General features: G+C 40.0%; 1 pseudogene across 1 annotated transcript in view; it reads left to right on the top strand.

The window, feature by feature from the left end:
• LOC146477760 (uncharacterized) overlaps nucleotides 1-19,172 on the top strand; it is a 150,056-nt pseudogene that overhangs the window by 67,791 nt on the left and 63,093 nt on the right. The window contains exons 7-8 of the transcript XR_014865308.1: nucleotides 223-321; nucleotides 1,980-6,783. The product of XR_014865308.1 is annotated as an uncharacterized LOC146477760 (transcript). The remainder of the gene's footprint in view (nucleotides 1-222; nucleotides 322-1,979; nucleotides 6,784-19,172) is intronic.

Here is a 19,172-nt window from a genome sequence, read left to right as displayed (position 1 = left end):
GAGCAGACACCTCAGCCGGAAAACAAAAGGCATCTGTTTTCTCGTGCTATTATCCTAGAAGCATGTATCTGGTAATATTTGTAAAGGATTGAGTGCAATTTTACTTCTTCCTCTTTTTTTCCCCCCTAAAAAGTGAGTGCTCATATGTTGCCTGAAACAGCCAGCTGCCTAAAACCTTGGACCCAGTCATTCTAGTATCTTGTTTGTTATTTTATATTCTAGATTCTTTTAGGGAAGAGACATCATCAAAAAATAAAAGGTCATGTCCTAGTGCTACTCAGACTTCCAAGAGACTCAGACCGTTTACTCTTGTTTCTAGAGGTAACTACCTATAAATGTAGAAGTCCTTAATTTACATGTATTTATAGCAGCTGAGAAATGTGTCATGTTGGCAGAATATGTAGTCAATAACAGCCCTTATATCAAAGTAAAGCTTATATAGAGCTGGTTATCAAACTAAACCAATAATTTTGAAATAAAATGAATAATTTGCCGAATTTTTAGTTCTGTTTTCTCGAATCAATTTTTTCACTTGGAGGAGCCACTTCAAAGAGCTAAAACTCAAAAGGAATTAGATCGTTTGCCTTCAAATTTGGACAGTAGCTAGTTTAACAAATAAACAACAAAAACGTGTGTGCGAATTTTTCTTTCGAAATATTTACGAGAGTGATTTTGTACGATCACTCCACATTTTTCTCATCCTATTTCGAAAATGCTCTATAACTTTTCTTTGTGATTGAATATGGCAAAACGCAGACACGTTTTTTTTTTTTAGTGCTTTGAGTCCGGAAACTGAGGAGCAAATTAAATTAGCAAAAAACAAAATTCGCTTTGACTCGTAGCTTTAAAAAGGTGATTCGGACACTCGCATTTAGAGGTCGTGAAAAATTCGACAATTCATTTTATTTCAAAATTCTTGGTATAGTTTGATAGCCAGCTCTTTAAGCTTCAATTTGATATAGGGTTTTAGGTATCTACAGTTTAAACTGGGCGCGCTACATCGCTTAAACGTGAGATACCTCTGAAGGTATATGGTAACCTTAAAAGCCAACCACTTCAAGGCTCCAACTAGGCTTCAACTGTTTTCTAAATTAAAACGTTCTTAAAAAATGCAAAACTATTCAAGAAGTTCAATCTCGCTGAGCGGAACAGCTAAAAATCTAAGCGGCGTAGAATGCGGAATAAGTGGATAAGTGTCAAATACAATTTATTTTTCGAGTCCTGGGCCTACTAAATACAAAGCGAACAACGTTTTATACCTTTCTGGTCAGCTCTCATTCCCGCTTGGTGTCCACGAATCCCTCATTGCGCATGCGCGCATTCACGAGTTAAAAATATCGCAAGTGTCACAGAGATTCTGGGATGAGGTTGAAGCTGTGTCCTCTATTGCTTGAAAAGCAGCTATGTTGCTGCATAAACACAAAGTGAAATCTTGATACATGTATCTACACTGCAACCCCCAGACTTATTGAAAGGCAGTGTTAAGAAAAGTAATGGGATTGCTCTTGTTACGTTAGTTGGTACTTAAGGTATTTAAGTTTTAAATTTTACAGCGCTTTTCAATAACATGCAGACTCTGATCATTAAATCCCACTTTCTTTCTTTCTTTCTTTCTTTCTTTCTTTCTTTCTTTCTTTCTTTTCTAAGACGTGTTCTGTGATTAACGGTGGCAGAGAACTGAAAGCATAGCAATGGCTGAGTCTTCAGTGTTCACGTGTCATTGAAATGCCCGTTTAACAATTACCATTTTTCCATGTTTGAGTAGATGCGACGTCTGGGAATTTAACATTTAAATTCGAAGTTGGGAGGTTATTCAGTTTTAATTTTGCAGTCCGAACAAATTCATGTATTTTGAGACCAAGCTTGCGCAAATCAAAGTGAAACTGAATTCCTATACAAGCAGTATGTTAAAAGTCATGCTCTCAGTAAACTGTTTGACGCAGAAAACAACTTTGACTGTGAATGCTGTTTTGTTGTAGAGAGAGATAACCCTGTTGTTAGACTTCTAAAAGCAGAGTATAACAGGCGGTCTCTTTTGAGACCCCTTCTTTGGGAGAATACCTTGAAGTTACCTCTGGAAGATGTCTATACAAGATTGAAAATGCTATCAAGACGAAAAACAGACTTTCGGCTAGAAAATAACGAAGTGGCCATGTATGACATCTTCAAAAGCTTTACAGCTGTGTATCTTCCGATATTCCCAGGAGGTGTTCAGCTTGAAGATAGTGAGAGTGAAGTGGAGATGTATGACATCTTTAACACTTTAAATAAAGGAGAAGATTTCACAGTGCTGGTAGAGGGAAGCCCAGGGATTGGCAAGACAACTTTCTGCCTTAAAATAGCCTGTGATTGGGCAAATGGAAAAATTCCGAAAGGATGTTCATTTCCTGAATTTAATATTGTGTTACTCCTGAAATGCCGGGACATTGATGGAGACATAATAAAAGCCATCGATGAACAACTTCTGCCTGAAGATGACGACGTCAAGAAAGAGTTGAGGGATTACATCCAGGATATCCATAACCAAGAAAAAGTTCTAATAATTTTGGATGGTCTTGATGAGCTACCTGTGGGTGCTGAACATTACGTGGATAGATTGCTTCACAGACGAATGTTTCCATTTTGCTTTCTTCTGGCGACATCGCGTCAAGAGAGAGGAATAGAATTGAGACAGAACGTTAACTTTGATGTCCTTTTGCAAATAGAAGGATTTACTGACAAAGATGCCTTCGAGTATATCAGAAAGCACTTCAGACTCTTGGGGCCCGAACATTTGTCAAAAGGAGAGAAGCTTATCAAAGCAATCCAGGAAAACTCTTTCCTCCATGCTTTACCAAGCAATCCACTGAATTTGCTCCTTCTCTGTGTCGTTTTTGAGGACTACGAGGGAGAACTTCCATCTCGCCGTACTGAGCTCTATCAGATTATTGTTCGATGCATTTTACGAAGATTTTGTGCAAAAAATAAGATGAAAGCTCCCCAGGATGATGAGGCTCTTGAGAAGAAATTTGAAAAGAGTTTACTTGCACTGGGAGAGTTGGCTTGGAAATGCCTGTCAGAAGATCGTCTTTCTTTTCGTGAAGGAGAACTTGCAAAATTTGAAGAAATGTATAAAGATCTGGCAGCTCGGATATCAGGTTTCGTTTTCAAGGAAGCAAGTCTGAAAAAGATCAACCCACAGCACGAATACCACTTCTTCCACAAAACATTCCAAGAACACTTGGCCGCACGATACCTGGCATTTCTGTTATTAAAGAAAGAAGTCAATATCTTCATTGAGTTTCACTTAGACTTCCATAGGCATATTGTGGTAAAATACCGGCAAGTGTTTCTGTTTCTTGCTGGTATACTGAGTGAGGAAGCGAGTATCCTTTTCAGACAGATTGGTGAGAAGCTGGAGTGTGACAACTGGGACTGGCTCAAATGCAAAAAGGAGGAGGGAACGTTTTTTACTGAAAGTTTCAGTGAAAGTGGAAATGCTGAAAAAGTGGCAATGGCTCTTTTTTCCTTCATTCCTTTCCCTTTGACTGTGGAAGTGGACGGACACTACGGCTATTCTTATTCTAGTTTTTTTGAGGTTGGAAAATACTGCCGGAACTTTTCACAATTACAGCATCCTGTTCATTTATTTGTGTATTGTGATGAAGATTATAGAGTTTTTAAAGGCAATTCTGCTTTTTATTCCCTGGAATCTTGTCCTAAACAACAGAGTTTGTTCGTTTCCACATTAGAAGCTCTAGGAGATGCCTTTTATGATGGTCTGTCTCAAAACTCGACTTTGATGTCAGTTACTCTTAAAACTTCCCGCAGCCTCCCATGTGACGAAGCTGATATTATTGGTGATAATTTGGCTGCAAGCAACATCTTGACTTCCGTGACGTTTGAACTGTGTAATGAGTGGGGCGAGGCTTGGGCCAGAGCTCTTGAAAAAGGATTGTCTGCGGATACACCATTGAAGTCAGTTGTCCTAAAGATTTATGGTTCATTGAGTGACACTGCAATACTGGCTTTGAAAAGAGTTTTAGTCAACACATCGTTGACCTCGGTTGTCATAACTATTTTTGGAGACATGCAGGATTCATTAGCTACTGCCCTTTGTGAAGCACTTTCAGAACAAGCCGTTTTAAAATCTTTTACTTTGATTGTTTTCGGAATGCTGAGTGAATCAGGCATCGTCTTCTTAAAAAGAGGTTTCTTAAAAATTGCTCCGTGGATAATTTGAAAGTAAAAATCTTTGGTGAACTCCTTGACAGCTGGGCGACTGTTATTAAAGGTATAATTTCAGCAAACAAAGCAAAGCAGTCGTGCATTTTACACCCGTATACCAGTGGAAACATAGCAGCTGCTAAGGTCGCTTATCTTACTCCTGTTTCGGCTAAGAGCAGTTTTAATTTAGAACAGACATTAAACGTTTGGGGTGAGTTGAGCTGTGAAGTTATAGAAGCTGTCGGGAGACTCTTGGTGAAGTCCACACCGTATCGACTCACTCTTAACATTCACGGAAACGTAACTGATGATATTGCAAGCAGTCTTGCGAGCTACCTAAAGATAGAAAAGTGCGTACACCCCGTTACTTTCAACATTTGGGGTGAATTAACCACTAAAGGGAAGGCTGCTATTAAGCGGTTTTCAGGTGCCAACCACAATGCGAACTTAAAGGTGATTGTCCATGACTTGATATCAGACTGTTCTCCATGTGGCCTTAATTTCTGTATTGATGAGCCCTCGTTATTACCTTCAGTATTCACTAAAGTGAAGGATACTGGAACAAGTGAACTTAGTCTCATAATCAGTGGCGTGAGTGATGACTGGGCACAGGGTCTGAATGACGGTTTAACAAACAGCACGTCATTAACAACACTTGCTCTTACAATCGAGAACTGCCCTGGCGACAACGTAGGGTGGATGCAACGTCTCCTTGAAGTGGTGTTGGAAAACACCTCGTTAGCTACACTCGCTCTCACTTTTGCATTATATTCCCTCACTGACAAGGGAATAGACCTCAGCAACAGTTTGGGGGAAAACGCGTCTTTAACGGCACTCTCCCTTACCATCAACAGCCACATTAGCGACAGTTGCTTCCTTTGGCTATTTCTGCATGACGGTTTGGCGTCAAACAAGTCATTACATACACTTACTCTTACAATCAACGACTACAGTGACACGGGTGAAGTCTGGATACTGGGTCTGGGTGATGGTTTGGCGTCAAACGAGTCATTACATACACTAACACTTACAATCAACAACTACAGTGGCACGTGTGGAGACTGGATACTGGGTCTGGGTCCTGGTTTGGCGTCAAACGAGTCATTACATACACTCACTCTTACAATCAACAACTACAGTGGCACGGGTGGAGACTGGATACTGGGTCTGGGTGTTGGTTTGGCGTCAAACAAGTCATTACATACACTCACTCTTACAATCAACGACTACATTGGCAGGGGTGGAGACTGGATACTGGGTCTGGGTCATGGTTTGGCGTCAAACCAGTCATTACATACACTCACTCTTACAATCAACAACGACAGTGGCACGGGTGGAGTCTGGATACAGGATCTGGGTCCTGGTTTGGCGTCAAACAAGTCATTACATACACTCACTCTTACAATCAACAACCACAGTGGCACAGGTGGAGTCTGGATACAGGATCTGGGTGTTGGTTTGGCGTCAAACAAGTCATTACATACACTCACTCTTACAATCAACAACTACAGTGGCACGAATGGAGTCTGGATGGGGGGTCTGAGTCCTGGTTTGGCGTCAAACAAGTCATTACATACACTTACTCTTACAATCAACAACTACAGTGGCACGGGTGGAGACTGGATACAGGGTCTGGGTCATGGTTTGGCGTCAAACAAGTCATTACATACACTCACTCTAACAATCAACGACTACAGTAAGCAAGATGGAACCTGGTTACCGTATCTGGTTGATGGTTTTGCGTCAAGCAAGTCGTTACACACACTCATTCTTACAATCAACACTTTCAGAGAAACGGAGGAAGTCAGCCTTTTTTGGTTGCGTAATGGTTTGACTGGAAATAAGTCATTAACAACTCTCACTCTTACAATCAACAACTACAGTAACGCGGCTGGAGACTGGATGAAGCATCTGGGTGATGGTTTCGCCAGAAATGAGTCATTAACAACTCTCAGTCTTACAATCAATAGCTGCAGTGAAGTGAGTGAATATCAGTTACGAGAACTGTGCAATAATCTGGCAAGAAGTGACACATTAACTACTTTGAGTTTGACAATCAACGACCACAGTTCTACAATTAGAGGCCTTGGATGTGATCTTAGCAACTGTTTTGCAGACTGTAAGTTGTTAACTTCTCTAAGTTTAACGGTAAGCCTGTATGGAGAGGAACGTATGTGCTAGAACCTACCACTCCGCGAGCAAAGTGAAAGTAAATTCACCCAGTTAAATTCAATAACGAAGGCGTGTATCCATAACTCGATTGACGCATGCGCTGCATTCATACAATCATGATAACACTTGCAAGTTACATTCACCCAAGAAAATTTTTTCTCGGTCGCTAATGAAGAAGAAAACTTTCTTGAAGTACCGGAAAGATTGAACTGATTCCGAAGCACGTAAATTTAGTCGACACAGAAGTTAAATCTTTGGATTGGAGTGAAATCAAGTCGCTCTTTATAAAAAAACGAAACGACAAATAGCGGGGTGAATAATTCAAAGCCCACCGTTGGGCTATGCTAGTAAGGAGCTCAGCAAGAACTTAACAAACTACAGATTGAATCTATCGGATTCTCTAAGGTAAACAAGTTTGCAACGCTGATATGAGAATAACAGAAGCTAGGTAACGGTAGTTTTCCAGGGAAAATTTTCGTATTATTGGACAATGGAAACCTTTTTCTTTTATACCATTTCCAAAAGCCGTCTGTTTTTGGCATTAGTATGTTAATTGTAGACGCAAAAGTTCCTTGGACGATAGCGATCCAATGCATCGTATTTTACTTTTGAACTTAACTCTAAACAAAAACCAGTTGAACTGACTTTCAAAACTGCGCAAAACTACGGTTCCTTGCATGAAAGGAAATAAGATATTTAGAAAAGGAAGCGTAGAACGCTCGTAACTAATAAACTTAGGGAAGCTCGGACGGTTTTAGATTTTCTTCGCTCACTCTTGTATGTTTTTTATACCTTTTTCTGTTAGTTTTGTTATGAAAGGGTTGGTGTGAGTAACTAGACGACGTTTTGCCCGTTCCACCACTTGCCTCCGTGCCAAACCGCGTCTGTTTCATCCTTTTAGCTGTGCGTCTATCGAGTTATGGACACTTGAAGAGTTTTAAGCGCACTCGAAAAACTGTGTTGCTCTGGGCGAACTTTTAAGGGCCTTTTACACAAGCGATTTGTGTCACATTTCACTACAATTTTTCTTGCGCAAGGTTGCAACTTCAAATCGTACTTTAAACCAGTGTTCTTTGTGTGTTTTCAACGCTGTACTTTTTCCAAGAAATCCTGCAAAATTGTGTCACGTTTCAAACATGTGCCAATCCTCTGCGATATCTCAGTGACAAATGAGCGTTGAAATGGCCGCTAGTTAACGCGTACGATTTGAAACTGCACCTTTCGTGTGACAAAAATTGCATGTGTAAACGGGCCTTTTAAGTTATCTCCTACTTTCCAAACTTCCCGCACGCGTGCTAAACACGAACCAATTCTAAATTCCTATTGAGTTTTTGACAATGTTTAACGAAACACTTACTTGTTCAAGTGAAGTTGAATGGTGAAGAGTATCAACCTTGCTTAGCATTGTCATTAGCCTTTTAGGCCCTAATGTCAACGTATCAAGAAAAGCGGATCAACTTTGATAACAATAGGCTTTGTTATACGACCTAAAATTGACCTTATATGGCCTTTAGGAACAATGACGGGAACAATGGCGGCAACAGCTTCTAAAGACTCGCGCGATTTTTCAAAATTTTCCGATTACCATACGAGCGGGAAATTTGAACGATCGGAAGACAAATTCTTCCCGGGGGAGGTGGTACTGGTATAATTATTTCGATGCAAATAGTTACTGTGGGATGGCTGGTAGGGCGAGGGTTGTACTCAAAAGTAAAAGCTGCCGCGTAGGTTACAAGTATGACATTGCCAGTGTTTGCTGGCAAAAGAACTATTCAACCGCTTTATCTAGAGGCGCACTACGCGTGGCAAGTACACTGGAAGTGAAAGCATGCATTTGGCCAGCGATTAATGCCTGGAAGCGCTGCGAACCTGGCGCCTCTTTCCCCAGTACGAACATTTAGTCCGGCGAAAAAGCATTCGGGAGCGGACAATATCCGACGAAAATTGGAGGCGCTATGTTATTGGGGGCGCTAATATTTTAGCTTTAAGCTCAGCGGGTATTTCAATCATCACTCCGCCGCTCTGGCTCATTCAAATGTCGCGCTACATAAATCAGATTTAGTAACGCGTTTAATGTGGGCTCTACGAAAACTAAAAATAATGTTCTGAACAGTATTTCTGTTCCAATGACTGTAAGAATTCGGTTTAAAACTTTGAAAGCCGTTACAGACCGATTTACTCGCGAGCAGGACCTTTAGTATTCGGCATATTGGAAAAAAAAAAGTCACACCTTCGTTGCGTGCCGCGCGCTTGATTGATATCTACAAAGTTGCGTAGGCTTTGCGAAATCTAAAAAAAATGTTCTGAACAGTCTTTTTTTCCAGTGACTGTTAAACAAACTGAAATAATACAAGCGCTCCTTGCACATAATAATATGCTTTAAAATACAATTGCTTATTGGCCAAGCATGCGGTATTCTATTATGAAAGTTTATTTATGTTTACTAACGCGTGATATCCACAATGCAACTTGCGTAAATGTGTGCGCACTGTGAAAACTTGAAAAAAAAAAAATTAAACACCATTTCTTTCAAAATGACTGTTAGGATTCGGTTTAAGACTCTAAAAGTTATTGGATACCTATTTACCAACGAGCAAGACCTGTTATTCGACTTACTCTACAATTAATGACAAAAAAAGTCACACCTTAGTTGCGTGCCGCGCGCTTGATTGAAAGAAGAAAAATCACGCTTCCTTTATGAAGCGCCGCGCGCTCGACTGAAAACAAACTGAAAACTCATAATCAGCACGCTCGGCGAAAACTAGAAAAAAAATAAGTTTTGAACAGTATATTTTTACGTAGACTGTTGGAACTATGACAGTTTTTCGGAGAGAGATTAACACGCGCAAGACCTGTAATTTTTTTTCATAACGACCGCAAGCTCATCATACTGCAAGCGCTTCGCTGAAAACAAGGAAAATGCTTGATCAGAATATTCGAAGCTAGCATAAGGCTTGTTTAAAGAAGGAGAAATGTTCAAATTCCAATTCGATGATTTATACACAGACCCTAAGCACAGCTGAGCGCCTCAAAGTCATACACCGGGCATTGTTCACCTGATCGCTACTCAGCTTTCGATTACGCGCAATAAAATATAAATCTTTTAGTGCTTCGAGTTATACCGGGCATTTTATTAAGAGAGAGGTGGTCGAATCTGAATGAGACTCATGCGGACTTTTTTTTGTTGTTGTTGTTCAACTCTCGACTTTCTAATCAGTCTGATGCGCGTATGCGCGCACCGGTGGTCAATCCTCCTTGGGGTACACCAGTGACAACTGACCTGTCGAGTGCAAATTTACTCTGCCCACTACCCCAGTACAGCTAAATTGTCACGCCGACAATTTCCCGAACAGTCGTGAGCTTTTCCGCTTAGCTTCGACCAAAGTCCCTTAGCGCTACCAAGGACAAAAAGACTATTGTCTAACGGCACAATGACCAAAGTTGAGCCGGAACAATAGACCATTTCTTGATACGAAACCGCAAATTCTCCTCATTGGCGTCTTCATATTTGTTGTGGTATTAGTTGGGAGAAATTGCTCAAAATCAGTTTATCTTTCAGTGATCATTTGCTATATTCTCGTGATCAGCGTGTTTGATGTTTTACCGATACCGTTAACTGCCGCTTATAAGACCCCCCCCCCCCCCTCCGCTTATAAGCTGTGCCGGTTATTGGCTCATCTCCCTTTAAACTCAAAAATACATCCTATTATAAGCCCCCCCCCCCCCCCCCGGATACAAGCCGCCGTCTAGTTTAGTTCGTGTTGTTAGTTTTAATTTTGTTCCAAATATTGACGTTTTCAGGCTTCATTAAAACCTATAAGTGAAAAACGTATTTCGATCAATACTGCTTTACCTCGTTTGAAAACGGTTTTTTATTACGGTTATAAGCCCCTCCGTTTATTTGGCCGTATTAAACCCCTTGCGAAGTTGTATTAGCCCAGGGCTTATAAGCGGCAGTTTACGGTATTTCAAGGAGGACAAAGCTACTGATCTCCGTTGGGGCTTAAAGGGTTAACTGTCTCCTGTCTTCAAATTTGCCTCTGTGTTAATTGTCTTTGTCAAAGGTGACGGCGCTCGTTTTGTTGAGTAGTTTAATTTTGGACTTGTGGAACTGGAACTAGCTTGTAATTGAGCTTATGCAGCGAATTATCGTTAAACAAAGCTACGATACGATACGATAATGTGGATTGATTGAAGGGAATCCCTGCATAAGCCTTCGTTTCAAGGCAGCCCCATTTCTTAGCTCAAAATACGTCATTTTGTATTTACCACTGGTGGCCGCGCTTGCTTGATTAATGACCCAGGAGTGGAATGAAATCTTGTCAGATTAAGAGTTATCAATGATCCTTTCAAATAGACACCAAGCCAAATTCTCCATTTTTTGTGTAGTAAGTGATGTAAGAGGTTCGAGCATTTGGGGAAAATTCTGCGCACCGTGACGAAAGCAGATTAGTTTTGAAAAGTTGGAGGCTGGGTATAAAATGCAGTCCGAGATAAAAACTGATTAAACATTTGCTATTAGATGTGAGGCAAGTGCAAAGGAGATCAACGTGTTGGACACAATCGTGTGGATATTTAGAAAATTAAACTCAGCCCGAGTCTGAGTTTCACTCCTAAGGGCATCTAAAACTCAAAATTTGAGAAAATCCTAAAATTCAATTTATTAAACAGAAGACAAGGAAAACACCACGAGAAAGTGGTGTTTAGTAGCTTTGGTTGATTGGTCGCATGTGAGGAATTTCATCCGCAGACTCAAAAGATAGAACCACCTCGTGCAGCTATAGCACCACAGGAAAGTACTGCTCTGTAGCTTTCATTTGAATGGTCACACTTTAGGATTTCATCCACAGACTCACAAGTTAGAATCACCTTGTATAGCATAATAAACAGCACTACAGGAAAATACTGTTCAGTAGCTTACATTTGAATGGTTACACTTTAGGATTTTATCCGAAAACTCAAAACGTATAACCACCTTGTGCAGCATTGTTGTGGGAGTGGGAGAGTTTACGGTTTTCTCGAAAAGTGTCATTGTATATTTAGAATCTATCAAAGTTCCCCACAGAGATGCTTCTTTTCCTGTCGATCCCAACATGTGGCATGTAATGCAAATGCATGGTTATGTTGTTGTTTTATTGTGCACATACCTTGTACTGTTACCCTGGCCGTTTCTAATTGCGCACAAGGCTGGGTGAAGAATTTTATCTCGGTCTGCAGCCGATACTCAGTCTGAAGTCTGCAGCGTAAGGGTGAGTCGATATTGATGCCACATAGTCGATACCTGGGAGTGTTCAAGTATCGATACTTGTGAACGACACAGGCTTTGTTTCGATGCCGTTAAACTGACAACTTCAAAGAAACGTGTTGTGTATTCAACATAACGTTGGAGGAATTTTAATTCTTACTGCTCTCAAGCATAACCTTTTTTTTTTGCGGAAGAATTTTACTGTTCGCTTGGCAGCACAGCAACTTGAGCGTTCTCTACTCGTTTAAGCCTGGATTCTACCGACGGTAATGATGTCATAGTACAAGTCTGGAGCAAAGACGTCATAGTATCGATATAAAAAAGTGCCAAGTATCGGAAAATATCTCACGAATATCGTATCGCATGTGAAGCTGGTATCGGCGCACTGTTACCTGCAGACTACCGAAGTATCAATTGAGAATGAAAGTCCTTTGTCATGGTAATAATGTGAATTTGCTTTTGGGGTGACTGTGGGGTTTCTCTCGTCTCATGATTCCCAAATGGATCGGTTTGTTGAAGGAATTACCTTTTAAGTGTAAGTAATGTAAATAGCTCTTGAAGACCGTGAACGTCAGAGCAGCTGAATTGTATTTGAACATTTTAGAATCAGAAGACACAAATCGAGAAGGTTTTGTCTTCTTTCTATGATCCTTGTACTGACAAATCTCCTGTAATTCAAGTACGGGGAAAAATTGTTTCTTGCCAAATGTTATTGCTTTCATCAAGCAAAGTGTAACCAACGTGAACATTATTTCATCCTATGTCGTGCTGTACAAACCAAAGACATGTAGTATAAGTTTTGTAGTTAGGTAGATAGCAATTGTACAGCCGTACGTATTTCTAACAGGGTGCATTTGGTACCTCAATTGTACATAGACATTAAGGCAGATTTAACATTTCTAGAATCAGAACACACAAATCGAGAAGGTTTTGTCTTTTTTCTTAAATCCTTGTGCTGTTAAATCTCCTGTAATTCAGGGTACGGCATGTAAGTTTTGTAGTTAGGTAGATAGCAATTGTTACAGCCGTAAATTTTCTAACAGGATGCATTTGGTACCTCAATTGTACATAGACGTTAAGGCAGATTTAACATTTTAAAATCAGAAGACACAAATCGAGAAGGTTTTGTCTTCTTTCTATAATCTTTGTACTGTTAAATCTGTAATTCAAGTACCGGGAAAAAAGTTTTCTTGCCAAATGTTATCGCTTTCATTAAGTAAGTTAAACTAACGTGAACATTATTTCATGCTATGTCGTGCTGTACAAACCAAAGACATGGTATAAGTTTTGTAGTTAGGTAGATAGCAATTGTACAACCGTATATATTTCTAACAGGGTGCACTTGGTACCTCAATTGTACATAGACATGAACTTGAAAGGTAAAGCAGATTTAACATTTTAGAATCAGAAGACACAAATTGAGAAGATTTTGTCTTTTTTCTATAATCCTTATTCCATCTCTTGTAACGCAATTGCAGGGTTCAATGTTTTGTGCCTAGTGACTTTAATCAAGTAAATTACAAGAGACGAATATAAGATTGACTCCGAGTAACGAATTCGGAGTAAAATGTAATATTAGAATTTTATTAAAACATTTGAAGTTTAAATGCTTGAGTATGATATCTGTATTTGATTTACAGATCAACGTGAAATGTTCCTAAAATACCAACTGGTCCATCAGAACATAAGCGAAGGGAACAAAGAAACTCGTCAATTGAAGGAATTTGTATATATCAGCTGTTTGATTTACAAAGATCAACATAGAATTTCTCCTTTTTAAACTCATTAATAATTCATTTAGAGAAAACAAATCACATCACCACAATGAAGGAGATTTGGAAATGTGATCTTGAGTATCTTACAATTTAGTGAACGGTTGCTTTGAATGTCTTCATGAACTATTAATGGTTTGAGAAGTTACATCAAGCACACGAGTGTTTGATGCGATTTCTAAACACCTCGAATAGTTGGCTGAAAAAGCGAGGCGCACTTCTCGTTGTTTGAAAATCGTATGACACACTCTTCCTTGTGTTTGATATATTACTTACAATGCCAACACATTTCACAGCAGGGAGATGATGACGATACGAAATTCATCAACCAGGGCGCATTTTCTCCATGTACCAGCTTAGAATTAACCTTTAAAGAGATGAATGGACACCAGGCGAGGACAAAATGTGATACACTTTTGTTTTTGTCGATGTTTTTCGTTTGTTTAGGTTTTCTTTTGTTACGCTCTGATTGGTTAAAATAAAGTTGCACCCTTTTTTCCACCGATTAGAAATGAAACCAAGCCACAGGAATATTCCGCGCCTCTTTTAGTTTAATGGAACATTTCGAATTCTGATTTGTTTATTCTCTTTTGTGTAAAACATTCATTCGATTTGACGACAAGGTTAAAAACCATTGATTGGAGCCAAAGGTGAAGCAAGTCCTGGTTTGCATCAAGGGAAAGGACTCTAAAATTAATTGTTTTGAAAATATCAATTGGAAGTACCTGTGCCCCGTTTGATCTTGGTGCCCTAAAATGGTGCTCGGACATGGGCCCTTGTATTAACGGACCTTTTTTTATTGGTGCAATGGCGACCAGTGGAACACTTCGACGGTAAAGAACGTTGAGCACTTTGCCGGCCTTGTATTAGCGGTTCTTTTTATTGGTGCAATGGCGACAAGCGGAGTACTGCGACGGCAAAGAACGTGGATCACTGTGCCGGGCACGGGTCTTAACTCTAATGTTGCTATTCGTAGACCGTTTGATCTTGAAGCCCTGAAATGGTGCTCAGACATGGGCCCTTGTATTAACGGTTCTTTTTATTGGTGCAATGGCGACAAGCGGAGCACTGCGACGGCAAAGGATGTGGACCACTGTGCCGGGCACGGGTCTTAATCGATACTCACAGGCCGTTTGATCTTGGTGCCCTGAAATGGTGCTTGGACATGGGCCCTTGTATTAACGGACCTTTTTATTGGTGCAATGGCGACAAGCGGAGCATTGCGACGGCAAAGGACGTACGTGGACCACTTGTGCCGGGCACGGGTCTTTAGGTTACCGTATACCTTAAGAGGTGTCTGGAGTCCAAGGGATGTAGCGCGTCCGGTTTAAAACATAGATACCTGAACCCTTGCATCAATTTAAAGCTTATAAAGCTGGCTATCAAACTATACCAAGAATTTTGAAAGAAAATTAATTGCCGATTTTTTAGCGCTGTTTTCTCGAATCAATTTTTTCATTTGGAGGCGACACTAAAACTCAAAGGGAATTTGTTCGTTTGTTCTCAAACTTGGACAGTAGCTTGTTTAACATATAAACAACAAAAACGTGTCTGCGAATTTTTTCTTTCGAAATATTTTTCTCCGAGAACAACTTTTGTACGATCACTCCACATTTTTTTATCTTATTTCGAAAAAGTTCTGTAACTTTTCGTTGCGATTGAATATGGCAAAACGCAGACACGTTTTTTAGCGCTTTGGGTCCGGAAACTGAGGAGCAAATTAAATTAGCGAGAAACAAAATTCGCTTTGACTTGTAGCTTTCAAAAAGTGATTCGTACGCTAGCATTTAGAGGTCGTGAAAAATTCGGCTATAAGCTTTAATTTGATGTAGGGGGGTGGATATCTCCTGTTTAAACTGGACGCAAGACACCTCTGAAGGTATACGGCAACCTTATCTCTAATGTTGATACTCGTAGGTCGTTTGATCTTGGTGCCTGGTCTTAGCACCAGCAATGTTAATACTTGTCCGCCATTCCAGGGTACGGGCGCTAGTCTGCGCGCAATTTTCTGACTGCACCAACTTTTCCTGCGCCTCGGTCTTGGAAATGGTGAAAAGCAGGAAAAGGTCTTTTCTTAATCCCTTCAAAAAACATTTTTGCTACAAATGGAGTTTCACTTCGCTCTCTCGCAGAATTCAACTTTCGCTCACGCAAACTTCCTATAGTACAAAATTGGTAAAACGAATCCTCAATAACTCGAATTTCTCCTGCTTTGCGCTTTTACAGAATTCAACGGCTGATAATTCGAACTTTTCATACATCCATCCATACATACATACATACATACATACATACATACATACATACATACATACATACATACATACATACATACATACATACATACATACATACATACATACATACATACATACATACATACATACATACATACACTTTATTGAGCATCCCTGGATAGGGTTTTTCAGCATCAATATAAAATAATTACAAAAGAAGAGGAAACCTAAAAAAAAAAAGTCATGTTGTTGTAAGTTGTGTGATTATTTTCACGGGTTCAAATTATTAAGATTCAACTGTGCAAAAATTCATCATTGAAGCTTTCTGGACGAACTCAAGTCATGTTGCTTTTGTTTGTATCCCAGTCTTTTCTGAAAACTGAAGAAAACGATTCTTCGCAAATTCGCGTTTTTCTTCTGAAGCGCTTGGAGCTGACTTAATTTGTTTTTTGTACCATGAAGGAACTCGGAGCATTAATGCTTTCCTGGGACACTCGTCCATCACCAAGCAGTTATTGCCACCAGAAATTATTTGCCAGTAATCATACTCTTCGCCAGAGAGAGACAATATCAATTTGAGTTTCTTGTTTAAATAAACAACACGACAATTTCAGGACTAAACTATCCTTGAACCACAGTCCCTAAAGCGACTGAAAATGCGCCGACTATCCTCTACTTAACAACGCCTACAGTATCTGAAAAGAAATGAAAGGTTCCTAACTTGTACACCTACCGTTCCTACCTCAAAGGGTTTCGCAGCTTTTGAAGAAATATTGTATAAATTCAGGATAGCTCTCATGGGTTGGAATGGGGTTAGAATTAATACTTACCGCCATCATCATCAATCGGCCCCCACCCAAACGGAAGATAGAACTTCTTTGCAAATGTCTCAGTCAGCCACTGCAACAGAGAGATCTTAGATAATAAGAACAGTGTATACTTCAGGGTGTGTTAATTAAGAACCAGTTATTAGACTGCAACTACGGAGAAGGGGACTGGGTGAGGGGTTTGGAGAAATAATTGTGAATGATTATAATATTTTGGGCCCCTTATAGTCCCTCTCCCTCACCCCTACCTCCTCCTCTTTGTTCTCCAGCCGCCCCACCCCTTCCTCACCCTCTACGACCGGAACTGTTTTTCAGAGTGAAAAGTCTGATACTTAGTCGCCTTTCTCGAAAGTCCCGGTAACTTACCGGGCCCTGTAAGTATATTTTTAAATATTTTTTTCGCGAATACACAGTGATTGCAGACATGGTACTTGGCCAATGTTTTCATAGAATTATAAGATTTTAAAGTTTAGTATTCAAAGCTAATAAAAAATTGACTTCTGTTAAGAAACATTTATCACAAAAGACACTTATCGCGCCCGGTAAGTTACCGGGACTTTCAAGAAACGGGTCCTTGGACTTACGAGATGTTGCTAGGTGGCAAAAGTGCTGTGTCTAAGATGAGTTTTGAACTCCAGAAATAAGGTTAGAATGGCATCCATTTTTAGTTTAGCTTCTTTTACTGTTAAGCACTTATTGTTCAACTTTTTAGAGTTATACATAATAATTATTTCTACTGCACTAAAGTAAGCTTGAGCGACAAATGGTGCCAACTTGTTACAGACTTAGCAGGCGAGAACTTTACATACTTGGCTCTTTTTAGAATCCAAAATCTTAGATCCAAGGTATTAAAAGTAAGAAATATGTTTTAATGTCTTCCCAGCCATTAAGCTCAAACGCGATTCTGACGTAATCTCGATGTATTCAGCTTTGGATTTTTCACAATTCAGAGCGCCATAGCCACCCTCACAGACGGGTGTCTGATACATGAATCATACATCCTGAAAGGAGAATTTTTAGTAAATTCACACTAGCCTCCTTGCCACGTTTAAATGGGTGTCCCCCAGTTTTTCGTCCATCTGTTGTGGAATAAGTCAACATTTATAAATGAAGTTGAAATTCGTACACATGTAAACACAAACCAAGTTTTCCATGGTTTCAAACTCAACGGAAATCAAGGAAAAATTAGCTTAGTATTCTCAGTTTCCACCCAATAAAGTAGGGTTTGGTATTGCTCTTGTTTGGCCCTTAGTTTGTTCTGGAGGGGGGGAGGAGTCGCTGCCAATAATACACAGGGTAAGATGTTATACTAATGTATGAGGGGTAAGGCATGGGAATTTGTACCCTCGTGTTACCCCGATCACATAAGGGATCTAAGCAGTCACGACGGGGATCGCAACGAGCACTTTAGGAAACCAAATGGTTACTTGAATCAACAAAACAATGGTTCAAGCGTTTTTTATTGTGTTACATTTCTTTGGCGTTGTCAGGTCTGAGGAATTGCGACGTGAAATGGTGAAATTTCAAGGTTTTATAGAAAATGACGACGGTCGATATTTAGAATACGAGTAATTTCTTATTTTCCTTAGGGACAGTAAAGCGAGGAAAACACGCAAACACGCTCTGAAATCGCTTTCCGCGAGAGGACGTGGCTCCTCGCGTGTGATAATTTTCGCGCGTAATCACGTGTTTTGTCCATTTTACTATCCCTAAGTGAACTGGTCATAACAAGTTTTTTCGAAGTGGACCCACCTTGTCTGGGGGGGTGGCGGGGGGAGGGGATGGGGGGTTATCGAAGACACAACCTATCTCATGAACACTGCCGACAAAATTTCTTGGCTTTAAAATTTAAGTTGACACAGAAATATTCAGCCAGCAAGAGTGAGCATTGCTAGATAAACATGAAAAGTGAGGTTTGAATCTCATTGTTAGTTTTTACTGCTGGATACAAGGGTGACTATGCAATAAAGACACCATCTTTTGAGGTAGAGGAAGGGTTGTACAGACAGAGAGACCACCATCTATTTTGTGGTTTGCCGGTGGAGTCTGTTGGGAAATCAGTAGTTTTGATCTCTCCCCCTGAAAGAAAATAACAGACTGCTCAGAAGATTGTTCCAAGTCCTGTGAATTTTGGTGAACTTCAAAACAGTCACAACAAATTCAACTCAATCATAGATAGTAAGGTGAATAGTTCCGAAGTAGAATAAAACGTCAATTTAACTTCTACTTAAAGTACTTATATAAACGTACTTTTACGATTTAATTAGAGAGTTGTTCAACATGTTTTTAAGTTTGTTATAAACAGAGCATAAATGATTATTTTCTTTGCGTTCCCGTCGTCTATGGTATGCTATTGTTATATGACGTGCTGTTGACTTTTCATAGAAAGCGAGCCGTTCGTTGTTTTTTCCTCATATTATTTTGCAAGCGTCGGTTTGTTTCTCACTCAACAGAAAAATTTATCATAATACAACTCCCCCAGAACACACAGAAACTATTGCGTGGGAGGCAAACAAAAGAAGCTGCTCGCAGTTTGGATGTTTCTCGCAGAATTTTGTAAGTTACGAGTTCTCAATCAATGGACTTAGACGAAAGATGAAGCTGGGCGGGGAAAAGGTTTTTAAGGACGGTGCCGGCCTACTTTTGTTACTACGCATATGTTCTGCGTATCTGGAGATACTCGGGTTTCCTATGGGTGGGGCCAACTAATACA

Source organism: Pavona decussata, unplaced genomic scaffold (assembly GCF_977016875.1).
Source record: "Pavona decussata unplaced genomic scaffold, jaPavDecu1.1 SCAFFOLD_69, whole genome shotgun sequence".
NCBI classification, from domain to species: Eukaryota; Metazoa; Cnidaria; class Anthozoa; order Scleractinia; family Agariciidae; genus Pavona; species Pavona decussata.
The sequence above is the reverse complement of the archived record's forward strand: the minus strand, read 5'-3'. Positions and strand labels throughout refer to the sequence as shown.